Source organism: Drosophila biarmipes, chromosome 3R, assembly GCF_025231255.1.
Source record: "Drosophila biarmipes strain raj3 chromosome 3R, RU_DBia_V1.1, whole genome shotgun sequence".
NCBI lineage: Eukaryota > Metazoa > Arthropoda > Insecta > Diptera > Drosophilidae > Drosophila > Drosophila biarmipes.
The window spans coordinates 25,932,227-25,952,158 of NC_066616.1; the positions used below are offsets into that span (position 1 = coordinate 25,932,227).

The window sequence follows — 19,932 nt, forward strand, 5'->3', positions numbered from 1 at the left end:
CCGCGACTTGCGATTGGGAATGCAGTTCGCTGCCGACGTAGCAGTCGCAGTCGCAGTCGCAGTCGGCGTCGACGTCAGCGCCGGCATTCTCCACTTGACTTTCAGTTGAAATGCGTCCGATCGCCATTGATCGAGTTAGTTTTGTTAAGATCTCGTCCAGGCGAAGAGTTAAGTGCAGCCGGCCGGTACTCGCATCCGTATCTCAGCCGAGTATCTCCTCGTAGCACGATATATCGAAATCTTCAGCTGTATCTTTGTATCTGTATCCCGGTTCAGTTCGGCTCTGTGCGTGTGTGCGAAGGATCCCAGTCCCAAGCAGGATGCGAGTGTCGCGCTCGCTAACGGTTCTCCAGCGGCTCTCTTAGCCCGGCTCGGTGCGGTTGGGTTCGGTTTCGGGTTCGGGTTCGGGTCTTTGTGTCCCCGCTCGAAGGCCTGGAAGTCTGGAAGTGTGCTAATGTGATAAGCCGCTTTAACCGCAAACTGCCTTTGGCTTTGACTGCCACACTCGGAGCCAGCTTGGAGTTCACTGTGGGCCAGCATCTGCGGCCCCACCTGCCGATCACTTCGTTTTGGTATGTACTGGATGCGATCTCTGCGGTTTCTAAAGCTGCGATCAATCAAAGTTTTTGGGCAACTTGTAGGCAGGTGTTTTCTTTTGTACCTTACATTCTTACGGCTGTGGCTGGATTATTTCGTTGGCAACAATAAGAAAATCAATTTGGGTAATACACTTTTCAATTAAATATTTCTTAATTAACATTAACATTTTTTAAATAAATATTTCCTGTTGTTTAACCATTAAAGGTATTAAATCTATCTGTTTTGTTAAGAAGTAATTTCTTCTAACTAGTGATAAAAAATATTGGTTAGAAAGTATCTGGAAACTTACTTTCAGTCAAGAGCCCACAGAAGAAAGTGGTTCACCCCTAGAACACTGTGTGTGTGTGAATTGAAGACGTATAATTCATTCTTTGGAAAGTACATACGTAATTACAGGCTAGTGGCTTCCGTTTGGAATGTCTTTCGACTTCGCTGTCATGGGAAGTTTTTGGCCAAGGTGATCGGGGATCTGCAGTCGCAGTGGCAGTCACAGTGACTCACACTCCTCGCGACCCCGTGACAGTGTTGATGTTCCCGAGTTCCTGATATGCCATCCCATCGCCCATCTGCCCGTTGTCGGAGTACGCATATTTAAGGCCCGATATCAATCTTTCGCAGGAATGAGCAATGACACTTAATGGCATTTCGTTGCCAGCTCCAAAGTTCCAGGCCCGTCTCGAGATACTTCTCCGTTTTATGGCCGGTGCACAGTGTACGTACACCCTAGGAATAGGCCTCGGACAGCCACGACACAGCCTTGTTAAGTGTTAACGTTAAGTGCCTTGTTACTTAATTCGCCTCTCTTTTATCTTCTCGTGCATTTTTACCCGCTCTAATTCCATGTGTGCGAGGCAGTGGCATCTGAGGCAAAAACAAAGGCAGAAAAAGGAAGCAACAAAAATGCTTTTACTCGGCGATGATCTTAAAATACCCTATATAAGGGGTGTAATGGTATGCAGTGCAATTTGGAAAGTTTAAACTTCCCAGGTTTAATCTTACAGGAAGTATTTTTCTATAGAAAACGAGAGAGATACTCTTAAATTCACTAAAATACTTGAATAAATATTATAGGTAGAAAAAACGAAAACGAGCTTTTTCCGTATCAGATATTCGTAATTTCACTAAAATAAAGTAGAGTGTATAGATTATATTGGAGTATAGAGTATATTGGCTCTTAGCTTGTACTGTTTAATATTTTTTAAAATTATTGTCGTATTTTTAAAACAGTTCTTATGGGTAAGGTAATAGCGGAAAGTGTTGAAAAAAGGGTTTTTCTTTTTAAAGTCCAGTATAAGGCCTCCTTCTTCTAGACTATATCTTCTTGATGAAATAATAGAAAATCGGTTTTAGTATTTTTTTCCATGCTAAAGGGATATATCACAAAATTTCACCTGCTTGTATAGGTATTCCACTCTTCGGCTCGCCAGTTTACCTCCCCAGTAAACTTTGCAAAGTCGCTTTGAGTGCCAGGGAAGATCTGCACCATTATCACACGCGACATTAAGTGCAGCCATAATGTAAGCGAGCATTTTCTTTAATTTACAGTTAATTGAGTCTTATGGGGTAATTATGCAAGCAGCCGGATTCGACTGCCAGCCAGCCCCCCGAACCTCCCGCCTAATTGTGGCACTCTCCATCTCACTGTCCCTGTCCACGGGCAGTTGGCCGCTTGCAGTTTGCAGGCTGCAAGTGTAAATCAATCAAAGTGCTTTAGTTTGGGCCTTAATTAAGGCTTGCGGGGTCATTAAGCCGCATTGCGTGCGTGCCCATTGGCAGTGAGTCCTCCAATCTCCGACCGCCATCCTCCGGGACGAGATCCACTTGTTGCGCCACAGCCACTCGTTGAGGGTCCACTCCGACGGCGGGGTACCGCCATCACGAGCACCACTGCAACAACTAGAACCACTAGAAGCACCTCAGCCACCGGCAGCAGCGGCGCAAACAAATTGCACTGATGCGATAAGCCAGCTCCACTGACAATAAACGAGTGCCCAATCAATCTCGGACTGGCGGCCGCGGAAGCCACACGCAAACGTGCGACAGTGGAGCCTCGAGAAGGTGGAAACCCCAAGGGTTTGATAGAAAAAAATATAAAAATCCACCGCAAAATTATTTAAGGATTGGCCTCCCTTTGTGAAATAGAATTGTGGGGTTTTTAAAATGGGTTTTAAAATGTGCGTAAAATACAAATTTATGTGCTTACATATTAAACCTTGGTTAATTATGGTTTTATCCAAAAAAATAATTTTTTCATTTAAGAATGGCGGAAAAACTTTAGTTCCATTTCTTGGTCTTACTGTGTTTTTACTAAGGGATTTTTGTTAGGATTATCTGACTTGTTTATTTAAATCATTTCATGGCTTTGGTTTTATTACACTCACGAAGTAAAGCCCTTTCTCACTTATTTTCCTACCGTCTGCTTTTAAGAAAATTATTTTATTTTATCAGTAACATTTGTTTTATAAATTTACAATCATGGATCCTGACTGTGCCGCAGGTGTAGTGCGTCGAGATCTGCACTTGGAAGAGACTCCCGGCGACTAGGGCGTTGCAGCGGTAACCGCTGGCTTCCTTCCCGCAGTTGCAGTTGCAATCGAAGCTGCGGCAAGTGTCTGTGGAACCGTTAGCGGTCATTAGCAATGGAATCAATTGGCGGCCCGTATCCAAGTGGCCAGTGGTTAGACGTACTAAAGGTGGCTAGGGTGGTGGATGTGGATACTGGTGGCTATGGCATGCGGTTGCTGCAGATGATGACGAAGCCACTGGCACACAGGAAGTTCAAACCGATTGTGTGTGCTGTCTATTGATGGATGATTTTATATATGATTTGATTTGCCAGGCAATTATTTCCTTCACCTTGTGGTAGGAAATCGAACCGAATATCTATATCCTCTAGAAACTCGTTAGAAATCTATAAGATACAAAGTAATATAGGCACTTTCTGAGTTTAGATCCTTTTTGCACTTTTAGAACTTCTAACTTTTTTGCAGAAAACACTTAGTGCTGGTCATATTGTATGCTTTCCCTTCCGCAGAACACTGTATATAGGCAGGACCTTCATTATCTTGGATCGATATATCATGGTTTCTATCGCAGCTTCCCTCATTCCAAGAGGGCTGTGCCCCATCTCTGATTACCCATGCTAATACCCACACAGAGCGAGATCCACTTGGCACTTGCCTATCATTCCTTTCCGCACTCTCACTCCGGGGGCAATCAGGTAGCTCGTTTTGGTAGCGTTCCCGCTCCAAACGCTGATTATCTCCGGGAACGTAGAAGCTGGTGGGGCACTCAAAATGTTTGCCCAGAACGGGGGAAATGATTTGGCGAACGAATTGAGCCGAAAGGAAATTGCGTGCAATAAAAGATAAATATGTTTGGGGCCCCGACTATCAGCCGTTGATCATCGGAAAGAGTGGAGAGCATCGGCCATACGTATAAATAGTGGCATACGCTCTGCTTATCTTGGCCAATTTATTGCCACGTTCTTTGCATACCCTGTAAGGGGGTAGAACCTTTTTTGGGGTAAGGGTTTTTATTATAAGGAGTTAACTATATAGATAAATATATATTGTTCTTTGCTGCCACACACACAGTGTACCAACTTTACAGTATACAAAGATCCCCTATAATAAGTTAGGAGGTCTTAGAACTACTCGGTATCTGATATTTCGATACCCTGACCACTGCTACCACCTTTCTTGTTTTCTTTGCTACCAAATGACTCAATAGTCGCTGCTGGTGGAACTAGTTCTGCTGCACGCACTCGTCACGAATCTAATGTAATTCTCAATTACGAAACGAGTTATGCCACAAATTAAGCGACAGAGATGGCGATAGGCTGGGACGACTGTGCAGCAGTTGGTTAACTGGACTTTGTGGCCAAAACCCAATGCTAACAAGCCCAAATGGCAGCCCCCTGGCCAGTGGCGAGCCGAAACCAAGCCAGAAAAGGGCGTCAACATTGGGGCGCCACCCCAAATTAGGAGCACCTGTTTGCGGCGGGGAATGGGAAATGGTTTCCAGACAAAGGTGTTTCGCTGTTATTAATTAACAACAATTCGATTTGTGGCCACACTTCGAGGCACAGCCCAACCGGCCATATGCAACTGGTCCAAGAGTGGGGAGTGGGAATGGCACTGGCACTGGGGGGATCTTGGACTTGGTCTTGGCCCGGTCGCTCGTGTGGTCAACCAGGCACCAAACTGCAAAACAGCAAACACGTTTCCGCGGAACGAGTTCGAGTGCTCGAGTGGCGATCTGCGGAGTGGCCATCCATGGAGCAACATGCCTCCAGACCCGTTCCACCCTTTATGTTCTCCACCGCAACGGCGATGGGGAAGCATCATCCGTTAAACTGCGCTGTGGGCCATTGTCCAACTTAGCCCGCTTAGCATTGGGTCAACCGCGAGTGGTTTTGCGCTGGGAAATGGGACCACGCATGGCCCAGACAACGTGGACAGCGTGGACATCGGACCGCGAACCACTAAAGAACCTCGGCGAGTCCATCTCGCACAAGTGGCGACACCGAGACACGGACGCGATCCTAAATCTGAGTCTGTGGCTTATTTGAATAGAGGTGTTGCTGCCTCCGCTGATGGCCGTTGTTAAGAGGCTCCCATGACAGGTGTCTCTCTGCAGCTCGGAACCGTTTTGTGTCCCAGCGGTTGGGTTTCCTTGGATTGGGGTCTTGCCATCATCCCATTCCATGCCATTCCATACCATCGCAGCAGCCTTCTGCTGCGCTGTCTCTCCTCGACGCTAGCTTATTTTATTATTTTTCCTGCTGCCTTTGGCCAAATTGCCTGGCTAATAAAAATAGATGCCGGCCGCAGCGGCAAATGAAGTTGTTGCCATTGCCAGGTTGTTCTTAGGTTGCGACTGTGTTCGTGGCTTACTAAAATGTAAGGAGAGTGCTAAGGGATTCTTGGAAATGAGATTTGTGACTTTGAATTTTCAAAGCTTAGTTTAAGTGTTGAATTCATTATTTTTAAAACTCTTTGGAAATTTCTTACATTACCTTACATAAAATACGAAAATATTTATGTTTGAATTTATGATATCAATTTCCTTTCTGTTAATAAACTGGTACTTACTTTCTTGAAACATTGTTTACGTTTTTCCACACAGTAGCTTTTTTATGGGTTTGGCTTTAATGCAAGCTCTCTAGCAAACTAGTTAGCAATCTGTTCGATTTTAAGTACCAGTGTTGAGGAGCCAAGGAGATTTGCCAATAATCAGATCAATCGTGTGTAGAATATCCGAAAAATGCCAAACAGGAAACGGGCGATCAAGTGGAGCGGCCTGGACTGGATCAACTTTTCCGAGAGGCATTCGCCCGATGACCAAATCGCCCGGCCGAACCCAGCCCCATTTGGACAATGGTACCACTGGCGAGTGTTGAATTTCACTCGGCTAATTGCCCAGAGTGGCGTTGAGTGATGGGGACCAACATGGATATGCGGCCATATATTCATACCTGTGTTTATGGCAGCTCCCCGGCTGCGATCCGAGCTGGAGGCGCCCCCAGACATCAGACATCATGCAACAGACCGCAGACATCATGCATCCGAAGCGTAGAAGCCCAGGAGAGTTCAGGAGTTGGCTGTTAATGGGTTGCGAGGCTGTAAACTTGCATATGGCTGTGCCACTTAATTTGGAGTAATGGCCTTGCACTTGGATTGCGAACGAGAAGAGGGCGGCGAAGAGGATCTCCAGCAGCGGATGCATCAAACGACGGGAATTGGATTTGGGTGAGCCGTGGAATCGCCACGGAATCGCCATGAATCGCCTCGGATCGCTTGGGATCTTTCATCTTTGACCATAAATTCTGTAAATTCAAAGCGCGAAGGAATGCCAGTGGCCAATTATTAGAGAATGTCAGCTTGTCGCTGATATCTTGGCCATGTTTGTATTGACGATCTCAACCCTGGCTCTGACTTCAGCCAAGCGACAGAGAGAGAGAACGCTCCACTTATCGCTGCCTCATATCTAATATAGACAAGCAAACAGGTTCCCCAGTTGCAGTTCAATCACGTCCGTCTTCAGCAGTTCGCCATGGACCCAGTCTCAAGTTCCCAGCATCCCAACATCCCAGCATCCCAACATCCCAGCATCCCAACGTCCCAGTTGGACTCTCTTCTATTTCTTTTTTAATTGCTGCACTGCATCTGCCGGTCGGATGGTCCGGTGGACGGTCCACTCTTTGCTGGGCAAAACGTTTGACAAATGCCAATGCCAACAATTACACGAGCAGCGATATCTCATGGATGCAACTGTGATTTGAACTCATTACGCTGCCCCGCCGCCTGCCCCATCATCATCATCATCATTATGATCTCCAAAGGAGATGGCGATGAAGATGTGCTCTGGCAGGTTTCTCGCCGCGCCGAAACATACCTCCTCTGGCCCGAAAAAACATCTTCATCTGGCTCGCAGTTGACCTTGTACCACTTGAGGTGGCTGGCTGGCGACCCAGACACAAGTGAAAACAAAATCCCTATTCAAATCGCTCCCTCCACACACCCAGTACTCCCCCGTTTTCCGCCGCCCACCGCCCCTGACCAACCCCCCTCGGAGCGAGGTGGCTTGGCTTGGCCCGAGCCTGAACTTGAAGTGCGGAACCAGATGCATGTAAGTAACGGTCCTGCGGCAGATGCCGCGTCTGCCTCGTGAGAAATCAAACTGTAAAGTGCGACGCGGTCTCTGACTCCATCTCCAGTGCCAGTGCCAGTGCCAGTCGTAGCCCCTGCTCCATGGACCCCAAACAGGTTGCAGTGGTCGTATACCATTTTCGGTTTGCTGCGCTTCCTCACACATGCAGCAGGCAGCATGCAGCGTGCGGCAAATGCTGCATCGGCCTCCAAGTTGGCTTTTCCTTGTGCTGCCTGGCATTAGCCCAAAACCAATTGCACAATTTGTAACAGCTTTTGACGCTTGCTGTGCCCCCTGCCCCTGCAACCTGGTCCCGTGACACCTTTCGTTTTGCCTTCAGCCGGGAGCTGGAACTGCAACTGCGACTGCCACGCCCTTCGATTGCCTTCCCTCCAATTCACTTTCCTGCTCCGATTGTGATGTGTCACCTTTGGGCTGGTGGGTGTTGCTCCTGCTGCTTTCTGTGGCACGTGGAATGCGGTTCTGTATGTGGGTATACTTTCTTCAAAGGCAGTTATTGAGTAAGAATTCAAAAGGCCCATGGCGGAATATTCTCTGCAATCTACTCTCAGAACACTTATTCAATTCAGTAGCTAACTCTCAAGGATTGTAAGAAGATGAAAAGAATAATATTCCGAAATACAAATAAATATTGTGTCTTTAGTCAAGTAGTGGTAATATTTTATTAATGATACCAAACATTCTATGTGATATTTTATTTCTGGCCCTATATCCACTTAATCTGGAATTGATATAGACATCTATCACATCTTCTCTTTGTAAATCAAAAATCCTCAATCAGATATCCAAGGCATTATATATTCTAAAGGCAAAAACTAACCTTCTTCAATTTACATAATGTGTTGATAATGCAGAAACACGTCGTTAGCTACCTCTTCAACTTTTTAAGAACTCATATATCTCCGATCTAAAACCATTTAATTGCCTCACTGGCATTTCCCACAGCGTGAACAACCTTCAATCAACTGTATCATCAATCTAAGTGCGTTGATAGATACCCATTTCTTTGCAGACGGAAGTCTTACATGCAGATTACCTTAAGTATTTCTAATTACCTCTAATAGAAATTAAATATGTAAAATTACGGGCTTACGATACGGAGCTATCTGATCAATTTTACAACTCGTGCTGGTCCTCTGCCATTTGAGGAAAAAGTTCGAGATTCAACCGGGCTGCTTGGGCACATTTAAAGGTGATGCCTGCCCAGGCATCCCTTCGCTGGCTGTTAACTTTCAATCAACTCTATCATCAGTCATCAGGTGCCCCATCCTCTGGTCAAAAACTGGGCGTTCACCCAATTGCACCGCCGTGTTCTCCCTCAACTGGAGCTGCAGTGCTGGGTTCTGGGCTCTGGGTTCTGGGCAGTGAGCTCTCGATGCTCCATTCTCGATTCTTGAAGATCGGGATATCATCCGGCTTCACACCTTTCGCGCCGGCCACCACACACCTGTAATTTTCACCAGCTTGGGTCCACGGATCGCGACGAAGACAATTTGTAGGACCCTCTGGGGCCGGAGCAGAGCATCAAACCAGCTGATTCGGGCAAACTGATTGCGATTTCTAACTGCAACACACGCTGCAATAATTTCGTAATTTCTCACTCACTTAATTTTGCACAATTAATCTCAATTTCAGCTGTCAACCGGAGTGGGAACCTGGAACTCGGGTAACCGGAGGTTTCTTCTTCGCCAGCGCTCCACTTCAGGCTGGATCTGGTTGGATCTTTGGCGCACGCATGACGTCTCGGGGGGCAGTGGGCAGATTCCCATAAATATTGGACTGCCGTTAGAAATTCATGTGTAATTTGTCACCTGAAATTAATCTGCGCCTTGTCCCGCGTCTTGGGTGATTTGTTTGAGTCTCTCAGCCCGCTCTGACACCCAAATTGAAACGCATGCCAAAGCGCTGACTGCTGACTCCGTCGTCTTGCCTGCCGACATGACCTGGCTTTAATCTGCCCCATCCATCTGTTCTGGCCCGGTCTCAGCACTCCGCCCCATTCTCATTGTTTCAGTTTATTATATCATCATAACGCCAACTGTTAACTGACTGTGACCGTCTGCCGCTGACTAAGAGTTCACCCAGAGAGTCACTGCCCCGGCGGCTATACTCTGGCAGCCAGGCCTCCGGTCTTGGGGTCTAGCCCCTGGGATGGGGGCTACGCGGAGAGCTGGTCTTATCAAAACTAGAACAACTGGAGTGTAATTAATACTCCCTGCTGTTGCATATTAATCATAGGTTTGGCGAGGGGAGCACTTGCGTAAGAATATGCCAGGAACTTTTCAAAAATTCAATTTCGGTTGGTATTCCATATAATTAAAAACTTTTGTTGAATTTGGTAAATTATTAAGAATTTTTAAGGCTCATAGTGCTACCTTTTATTTTTCTAAAAAAAATGTAAATAATTGTAATTGAATGATTATTTAGTTAATAATATGATTCCTTAATATGTTTCTAAATTTGTATATTTTTTGTGTAACATTTTTCAGAACAAGTTGATTTCTAGGATATTTCCCCAATATCTTAGAGCATTTTCAATTCGTTTCTTAAATAAAACTTGAGCTTCCTGTTGTCATTCCCATTTGGATGCTTATTCCCTCGCATTGCCACACATTTTGGGCCTTTTGTATTCTTTTTGGCCATTAGACAATGTTTAGGGTTACATTTGTGAGTGCTTTTAATTTAATTTGCCTCCAGAGTTCGCTGTCATTTTATTGTTCTTATTGTTCTTTTTATTGTTTCTGCTGGTTTTCCACTTGGTATGTTATGTATTATTTTTTTTTTGCCACATTTTGCGGTTTTGGGTTTATATTTTCAACATTTCTCTGCTGCGGTTTAACAAATTTTCTGGAGATGTGGCTTGGCCTGGCCTGGGTCTTGTCTTGGTCTTGGTCTTGGTCTTGGTCTTGTCTCTCCATACAGGTTCTCCCCGTCTCAGTGTGCTTCTCTTGGGCTGCCGTACACTTGCTTAGATATAGATATGGTCTTGAAACGTTAGCAAACTCGCACACACACTCAAAGGAGGGGGGTCGCTGGCGGTGGCTAGGTGGGTTCGTTTCGTTTGCACCGAGGCTCTATAGCTTTAGCTCTGGCTATAGCTCCAGCTCCAGCTCCAGACCCAGCTCCATCCCATGTCCATCTCCATTCCGTCCACATTTATGGCAGTTGGCAGCCACAGCCACAGCCGAAGCCGCAGCCACAGCCACAGCCGCAGCAAGGTGTTATTTTCATTTCTAGGTTACTGACCCATGTCACATGTGTGTGCGGAAAATTCAATATTGCTGTGAAAAATACTTACACAACTATTAAATAAAGACCTGGCCAAGACGGGGACTAGTGCCCAGCTGCTGTGCCTGGGCTGTACTTAATAATTACGCTCATTTCATGCATGCAATGTTTGGATTCTCGGGAATCGACCGCCCACCATGTCCCACCCTTCGTCGCCCTACTGCAACCGAGATATAGAGAGAGAGAGGGAGACAGAGACGCTTCTGCTGGCTTTTCCAGCTGAAGGAAATGAAAGAAAAATTCTTCGACAGCTGCCGTTGGCCGTTCTTGGTTTTGGCTTAATTAATTACCGCATTCCATTGACTTTAGCCATCGCATCGCATCGCGCCATCCGAAGCTCCGTTTCACTGGCGGAACCCAAAACGAAAGACTCAAGGCACAAACTCGCCTCGCTTTCCACTTCCTACTCGATAATCGATTGAGTTCGTACATGTCATTTGCAGCGCTTTTGTGGCATTGTTGACAGCACAAAACGATTCCGAATGAAAATGACATGATGTGCACGCCAAGATCGGGCTTAACCGGAGCACCGGAGTCTTCTATCGACCATAAGGCCAGCCGGATTGGAGTGGTGGGGAGTGGATTGGCGTGGGGCCTCATTGGCATGACAAATTGCGACCCATTAATCTTGACACGGACTTTCACTTTGCCCCAGCCCAGACCCGAAGCCCCTTAGTTCACACACGGCCCACGAGATCTTCGGTGGGTTCATATTATGCAAATGTCAATCACAGAAGCGTTGACAGGATGCTAAAATCCAAGCTATACACTTGAGTTGAACAAAATTTGGCAAAATGTTTTGTAAATATATTTTAGGCTTAAAATGTTAGTTACCATTTTACAAAGAAATATATTATGGATATATTCTCTAACAATTCTCTACAGAATTAATAATTAATTTTTCTGTATCTATAATAAATATCTATGTTTATGGTTACATTTAGTAAATATATTTAATCCTTAAATAATTTTCATAGGATGTTTTTCTTAGCTTCAATACATCTTAAAATTTATTGTTTTTCGGCAAGAAATATAACTTTCATTTAATATTTACCTCATTTTCTACAGCTTGAACAAATATAATGTATCTCTGCACAGACCCAAAACCTTTTCCAGTATATTTTCCAAAATCTCCCTAATTTTTATAGATTAACAAGGCATTTTTCTAATGCAGCGCCAAACTTACATTGTCTGCATCGGTGGGAGCCAGCATAATTGGCAAATATATTGGCAGCACTTTGTTTCAAGCTCCGGCCATTGTGTTACCCATTTAAATTAACGATTCGAGATTTGATTCACGTGTAAACGATTAATCAAGTTCCAAGCAGCGAGTCCGACTCCAACTGGCTGCGATCCACTCCTCCTGCCTCCTCCGAGTGGCCACCACTCCTCTTCGCCAGTCGCAGAGTGCCACTTGCTGCGTTTGGCTCGCCAGCCGCGGGGTTGAGGAGCTGGCTAAATGGGTCAGTAAGGTGGAATTCGATTTTCGGCTTACATCGAACGCTTAGAGCCAAATTAAATATTGGTAAAAAAAGATGTCATGGGGAGTTTTTATGGCAGAATTGAGATATTTTAGTTTCGGGCTAAATTGCCAGACCCATAACAGTAGGAATTATTAAATGGAAAAAATGTGGGTAGAGGGAAAGAGCGTACAACCAGACCCATTAAACTGGATAGGCTAAATTAGTCGGTGAATTAATAAATAGAAAAAGACAGGCATAATATATTTAATTATCAAGGGGAACCATTAGGTGGCTATCAAAAATTGATTTAAAATGCTCAAAACTTTTCTAATATTTCAATTATTGCAACTTTCGCTCCATTATATTCCTAGAACCGAACTTCCCTGATTACCGCTCATACACAACTTTATTCTCGGCTGATTTATGATCGTTTAGCGATGACAGTGTTAAATGATCTTGGCTCAATCGATGTCTGAGTAATTCAGTAGTAAGCTATAGCCAGCAATCGGCATGGATCCACAGTCGCCAGTCGTCGACGATCAACGATCAGTGTTGAGTATTCTGTCATTGAACTGATCTGCTGTGCAGGAATCCACTCGCAGATCCATTTATCAGCGCGCAGTCAGGCATGAATGAATGTTTCTCTTCATTTCGCCAAGATCACCGGCGATCGGGAAGCCAGAACTCAGAGCCCGACAACGTTCGTTGAACTGCACTAAACCGATTGGCCAGGCCATTTACAATGTTCGAGTGTTAATTTTTCAAGCCGGTTAGCCGTAAGAGATTGTAGGCAATTTGAGCTAAATTTGATAGGAATTGGCGGATAGCATCATGCAAATCGTATTGGTTCGCAGAAAATCTCGGCTGATCAGCTATCTGTGCAAAGCCATAAACATTGGCTTCGGAGATTGGTGAATACTAATTACCCGTGTTCTTGATTAACCTTGATTTAGGAAGGTTCCACATCCCCTCGTTTATTATCGGGGATTATTTATGTTTGACTTGTGTTTCAAGAAAGCTTTAAAGGCCCAACCCTAGCAGTTGAAAACACTATCTCAAATTGGCAAATGAATTTTCTCCATTTTTATTTCCCATTTTTAATGCTTTTGGAAAACTCATTAAGGCCTCAAAGATGGCCGTTCCACGACTGACCAAAGTATTTACCTTAATGATTCCCCCTATGCTAACCATATTTCAGCATCCTCGCCTGAACCGAACTGAATCACCGGCTGGAATGCTTTTGGCTTCCCCCGTAAAAAACGGCCAACAATAGGCTGCACTCAGTGTTATGTAACAGTTATACTGATAACTCATAAAAAAGCCCGGCAAACGAGAGGCGAAAAATCTTTAACACTGACCCACTTTCAAAAGTCGGTGAGTCAATAAAGAAACCGCACACGGGTCGAAAATAAAAGAGCTAGCGCTAATACGGAGATTAAATAATCGCCGATCCATGAATCACCTCAGAAGATGGGGGTGTGCTCTTGGGGTGGGTGCGGGGGAGAGGCAAGCAATAGTGACAAAGTCTGTGGAAAGTCTGGGGGGCGGGAAAGTGTGGCCGAGAGCCCACTCGGGGGCCCAAAATTGATGGGCAAATATGTGTGTGCGGACGGCTATTTGTTTGCCAGCCAGCCTGGGGGGTCGAGGTCGCCGCGGCCGTAAACATTTGTGCACTTATCAATTTGCCAGCCGCAGCGCTCGCAATCAGCTGTTCAAACGAAAGACTTAAGGCACAAACTTGTCCGTCATAAATCTCTCTTCGATGGGGGCACTTCTCTGGGGGGCCTCTTCTCTCTCTCTTCCAGCACTCTTTTTCGGCTCGGCTTTTCTCTTGGCCCTGGCAGCACCTGGCGCAGTTTTATGCGCTGGCCGAGGCTTTGCCGGCCGCAGTTTGGTTTTCACAGCGCTCGAGTGCGGTTCAGATCGGTTTCCGATTCGGATATTCGGTTTCGATTTCGCCAGCTAGCTGTTAGCGGTTCGCACAGCTCCATTCTATGTGGAAAAGAAAAAAAACGTAACCAGAAGAAATTTACAAAAAGGTGCCTAATTTTGTTACACACATTTTAACATTCAGCCCAGAGGCTAGCAGAAAAAAAAAACAGATAAAATATAAAAAGAAGTAACCAAAACCAAAGCCAAGACCGAAACCGACTAGACATTTCAATCAATCAAAAAGACGCAAAACCTAATCGAAATTGTTAATCGAAAATTACACAAAATGGAAAAAACTGTTAAGAAATAAAGCCCCAAAAGCGCCGACAGTCGAAAAGTGAGAGTTTTCCAGCACCACGTTCGTGCCCATGTTCGAAGTAATTTTGCCGTAGTTTCTTCATCTTGGGCTCCCTCTTCTCGATGCCTAAGCAAACTTGCGACTCAATCACGACTAATTGCGCATGCGAGGCCGCTTTGTGCGTACTTAAAGCGCCGCCTCGCCTGGCCAATATACTTTTATACATATGCACACTCTCGTACATTACAAAACCGGAGCTCGGGGAGCTCTGGGTGCTCTGGTTGCTCTGGGTGCTCCGGAGTCTGCTTAATATGCGTGTCACGTTGCCGGCCATCAAGTTCAAATTGCATTCGCTGTCAACGCATTGCAGCAGCAGCAGAAGCGGCAGCAAAAGCAGCACGCGTTGAGATTTTGAAATTAACACCCCGAGGGGCCAGCAAACTGGAGCACTTTGGCTGCTAATTAAGAAATAAAGCCTTATCAGTGGCAGCCAAGGCTGACAGCAGGATAACAGCTCGGCTTAGCTCAGCCGGCCAGGATAATGACCCCTGGTCGATGGCTTTTGGCAGGCGACATGAGCACTAATTAGTCGCAGTCCGTGCCCTGCAATCGCCGCTCATCTTGGCACTTGTTGGTTGGCCGAAAAAAAAGAATGGGGGAAAAAATCACGAAGCCAGAACAACGAAAAACGCTTCAGCTTCAGTTTCAGCTGCAAATGCAAAGTGAGCTAATGCCGCGGCAGCCAGTTTTTCCTGCTCCCGACACTGTCAAATGCCAACTCGCGGGCTGGGCGACTTGCTCGTGAGGCATTTAACTGCCAAGCTAATGCACTCACTCACAGATACTCACCGATACGGCGGCACCAGCACACTCGCAGGCAGCCGGCCAGGGATCTAATACCAGTGCAGTTAATTAATTTCTTTGTTGTTCTCTACGGTAAATCATGCCGTGTGTGCTGGCTCTTCGCCTCTTCGGCGGAATTTTCGCACAAAGTGTACGGGTGGCACAAGGAAAAATATTCCACATTTTGTAGTCCATTCAATATTTCTCACCACTAAATGATGCTATCAAGAATATAACCGGGAAAAAAGATTGAACATTTAAAATAACATTTAGATGATTTCTTTGAAACCCAAAATATTAAACTTTAAAAAGGAGAAAGCCAATTATGTGTGTAATTACGAAATTTTTTTATAATTTTAAAAATATGTTTTAGTGTAGGGACTGGAATTATTTTTAGTTTACAACGGAGTCCTCTAGGTAGCCAAGGCTCCCAAGATTATGTGCAACTTAGTTAATATATTTCTTCTGTCGGCCAAGAGACATGTGTTAACTTAAAGAATTTTAATAATATTTATTATATTATATATATTTTTCTGTTGGACAAGAGACATGTGTTAACTTAAAGAATTTTAATAATATTAATTATATTATTATGAAGGAAAGTGATCTAAAGTAATACATAGAATATAATATAATAATTTAATAATATTCATATATTATTAAAATTAAACACCTGATCTGTTGACTGATTTAAATGTTTAACAGGTCTTTTTTTACATTTTAACATTTTTTTAGAAGGTTAATTTAGAAGCATACTGTTCTTAAGGATTTTACAAGTGCGTTACTTATTTTCTTCTGACCCATCGTCACTTTGTTAAACAAATAAATTATATTCATTGATTTGAAATTAAGGAACTTAGAAAGAGGCATCCTTTCCTTTATGTCATCAAGTTCCCTTTTCCAATACCAAGTCCCAAAACGACCCCATTTCTGCCTGTGCAGCTGAGGCAGAAGAACTGAGATCAGAACTCAGCTCACTTCCCACTGTTTATTGAAGACTTTTCCACCGCTGCTGGAGCTGGTGCCGTGAATTTTCCACCAGGGACTCCACACCAAAGTCTTTGACTTTGTCTTTTGTTGCAGCTACTTGAACTGCATTTGCATATAAATTAGTTTTGATAGCGCTCCATGGAGTCCCCAGCAGCCGCGGCAGCAGCAGCAGAAGCAGCAGTTTGATGTTTGTTTTGCGAATGCGTTGCGAAAATCAACTTGCGGCTGCAACTGCAACTGCCTAACGGGATTCATTAAGTGAAGTACAACACAGCAGCCGCAAAATGGCCAAAGTGAGATGGTAGAGTGGGAAACGGGCGGTCTGGGGCCTGGGTATTGGGAAATGGGGGGAAATCAAGCGATAAGTCGGCAATAAAAATTGGCAGCACTTTGGCACAATTAAGGCAAGGGGCTGGCTGGCAACAAAAGACCGGCCGCATGGCCGAGAGCTAACTGGCCAACAGCGAGGCTCTCCATCTGCACCAGTTAATTGTTGGCCGTTGACAACTTCCACTCGGCGTTGTCGTGCCACAAGGAAGCATACCATTAGGCGGCAAAGAAGTGCAAATTCACATTTAATGAGCCACAAAAGGGGGGAAAGGGGGCAGGAAGCTGCGGTCTGGGCCCGGCTGAAAGTGATTCCTGCGGTGTCTTCGGAGTGGGGAATCTCAGGCATCGCCATTGCAATTGCAATTGCCAGGGAGAAAAGATAAACAAGGGAAATAAGTGGTAAACTGCAAATTATTGCTAGGAAAGAAAAATTAATAATATTAAAATTAGGTGCCGTTTTTACGGTTTAATTTTATGGAAAGGCAATGTTAAAGATTAAAATAAATATAGATATGAAATTGCACTTTAATTGAATGTATTATTATAATATTAGGTTGTCTAATATTGAAAGATACTTACAAATACTTTAGTATTCTAAAGCTTAGCTATTGCTTTTTATAAAATTATGATATTCTAAATTTTGTTCTTGAAATAGATGTTGTCCTCAGATTTTAATGAAATAAATAGCCGAAAAACACTTTAAATATTTGTGAGTTTTTCTCTACTCTAATACTTTCAATACTTGGGTAACTCATTTGCTTTTTATGTTAACTTACCCAAAAACATCTTCAACTTGATGCATCATTAGGTTTATTTTATAGCCTCCACATTTTCCCAAATGAATGGAAGTGGTTTTTTATGTCCCTTTTGTTTAGACTGATTTCCTCCAGTCAGAGAAAACCCAATTTGTTAGCCCAATTACCATTACTGGCGCGATAATGTTCCTCTCACCCAGTTAAGCATATTTGAGATTGGAGACGATCAACCGGGAGGGGACCCCCCTTGGTTGTCACTTTCGAATCAGAGATCCCAAATTATAAACACCAAACATTAATTCGTTAAATCGTCATCGTCGTCGCTTTCAACTGTCACTTTTGAGTGGTCCCGCGAATGTAAAATGCAATTTCCATTTCCATAACGCCTCATAACTCAAGATAGCCGTCAATTTGGGTCTTCGACCAAGTGGCTAACTGGCTATTTGGCTACATGGCTACCTGGCTACCTGGCTGCCTGGCTAACTGGTGGTGGCCAACCTGTTCCAACCTGGAGCGGACTCCCCACGAGATTCGATCCAACTGATATGCATCAATTTTTGGCAATTCCGTTCGGCTACCAGCGAATCGAATGCAAATAGGTCCGCCGAGCGGAGCGTGTTTGGCCTAATCACATGGCTGTCGAGGGCTTTTTGCATAAATTTCGGCAGGCCAAGAGTCAAAAAAAAAAAAAAAAATGAGCCAAAATCGATGCTTGGCTAGGCAGTGATTTCTAATTCGATCGTTGGCCCATTTTGATTAACAGCTCTACTTCTGTTTTGTTTTGCAGCCCACAACACCATAACGCCCACGACCGTGAGGCGGTGAGAAAATAAAAAGAAATCAACCGAAACAAAAGTGAAAAACAATAAAAGGCCCAGGAAAATCGCGGTGCAATAAAAGCCTAACTCAATCTCCCAGGCGAAATAAATATTTTCAGTTCGAGATGCAGCAATAAAGAAAACAAATAAAGCCCCAGAGAAGAAAGGGTCTCAGCAGCAATTAATTAAGAGTGCGGCGGTGCAGCGCTACAATAAAAATAAAAAACAAAACAAAAAACTCGCTCACATATATTTACAAAAGTCTTTTACGGCTTCGCAGTGAAATGCAAATCAATTAAACACAATATATTGTTGAAACAAAAGGAGAAAAAATCCGAAAAAACGAAAAGAAATTTTTCGTTACAATTTGATTTGCCATTTACCCGAGGATTAAGTGTGTTTTATTGACCATGAAAACGGTGGAAAGTCCGCGACTCTAAAAAAAGAAAAATAATTAACCAGAATTCCACGACGTGTGTGAGTGCGTGCAAATATTTAAAATAAAAGCAAGCAGAGATAGATCGCAAATGGGAAAATGCGCCAAGTGATCAAAATGGCAAAGAGTGAAAATCAAATTTAATAATCCATCAAAACGTTTGCCGTTCTACATAGATAGTTAAATATTTAACAGACTTTTTTTTTTTAAAGAAGGCGTAAAAATTAATATCGCAGCCAGATCACAGCACACAACCGAAAACTGAACGGAAAGTCTAGTAAGTTGAAGTATTTATTCTTTTTATTATCCAAGCTTTCACCTAGCACCAAAAATTAACGATGCTACTAGCCGATAAGGAAGAGCATAAACTATAATTCAAGCCGAAAGCATATTTTGAAATAACTTTCACATAAAAAGCTGGATTAATACTTGAAAGTCCCCCTCTCTGCTCTAGGACAATCTTCTTTATACGGTTCTTAGACCATCTAATATCTTAATGATCACATCGAGGCTCCCTTCTATTCTTTCAAGTCGCTTAATTAGGGATGAGGTCCGTTAGGTCGCTTGAGAGCCCCCTAAATATATGTATTTACCACGGAATTAACATCAAAATTTATTTTTATAATCCCCCCCAAATGGTTGACACCTCCAGCAGGTGTAATTTTCCCCACAAATTTGATTGTGGCCAACAGCCTCAGCCTCAGTCGCAGCCGCAGCCTCGCTTAATTTGCCCAGCCATTCTAATTTCGCAATAGTTGCCACATCGAGAGGCTGCCCGATTGCAGGCGATTATGCGGCGCGGAGTGTTATAAGACCCCCGGTCCCCAATCCCCAGTCCCCAGTCCCCAGTCGAAGTCGTCATCATAATCTGCAACCCGTCTGGGTTGTGTCAACCTCGGGCTGTCTTCTGCCACAGCGTGTGTCGTTTTATTAGCGAAAGTCATCGAGCAGAATAATTGTTGCAGTGTGGATGTATATACTCGAATGCCATCCACTAGATACCATCCCAACATCCTATACAGTCCCATAATATCCCATGCCGTCGTGTGGCAATCAAAGTGAGCGCTCATAAAGCGCAATTCACTTGCGCGTAAAACCAAATTTGTCCTCCTGCTCTTAACCAATTTCGGTGTCTCTGGGCCTTTCGGCCCACAGCAGTCAGCAAACTGTGACCGTCTTTTGGTTTTTTTTTTTGCCTTGCAGCGGTTATATAATTTTCCGAACCCATTATTCCATTTGTACAACTTCAGGCGCAAAATTATTTAAATGCGTTAAAAATTTCTGTCGCTTTGGGAAATGGTGAAATACTATCAGTGCGATGGTTTAATTTCTGATTATTACGGCGATGGGGAAAGACCTTGGCTTTAGGGGTAGTTATACAATAAAAGTGCAGTGGCCTTAGATCGCAATGGGTTTTGGCTGATTGTCTGTCTTTAAAAGGGAATGCTTTTGTGAACCATTAAATTAATAACTTTTTATGTTAGGAACTGTAATATACAGACAA

General features: G+C 44.1%; 1 protein-coding gene across 2 annotated transcripts in view; it reads left to right on the forward strand.

Annotated features, from left to right (window-relative positions):
- Positions 1-153: 153 nt before the first annotated feature.
- LOC108024765 (serine proteinase stubble) overlaps positions 154-19,932 on the forward strand; it is a 32,309-nt gene continuing 12,530 nt past the window's right edge. Inside the window, exons 1-2 of one of the 2 annotated variants that reach the window (XM_050888470.1) lie at positions 154-572; positions 17,962-18,705. The gene's annotated coding sequence lies outside the window, so the exon portion shown is untranslated. Of the gene's footprint in view, positions 573-13,900; positions 14,066-17,961; positions 18,706-19,932 lie in introns of those variants that run through there. The other variant, XM_017094878.3, reaches the window with a different exon arrangement.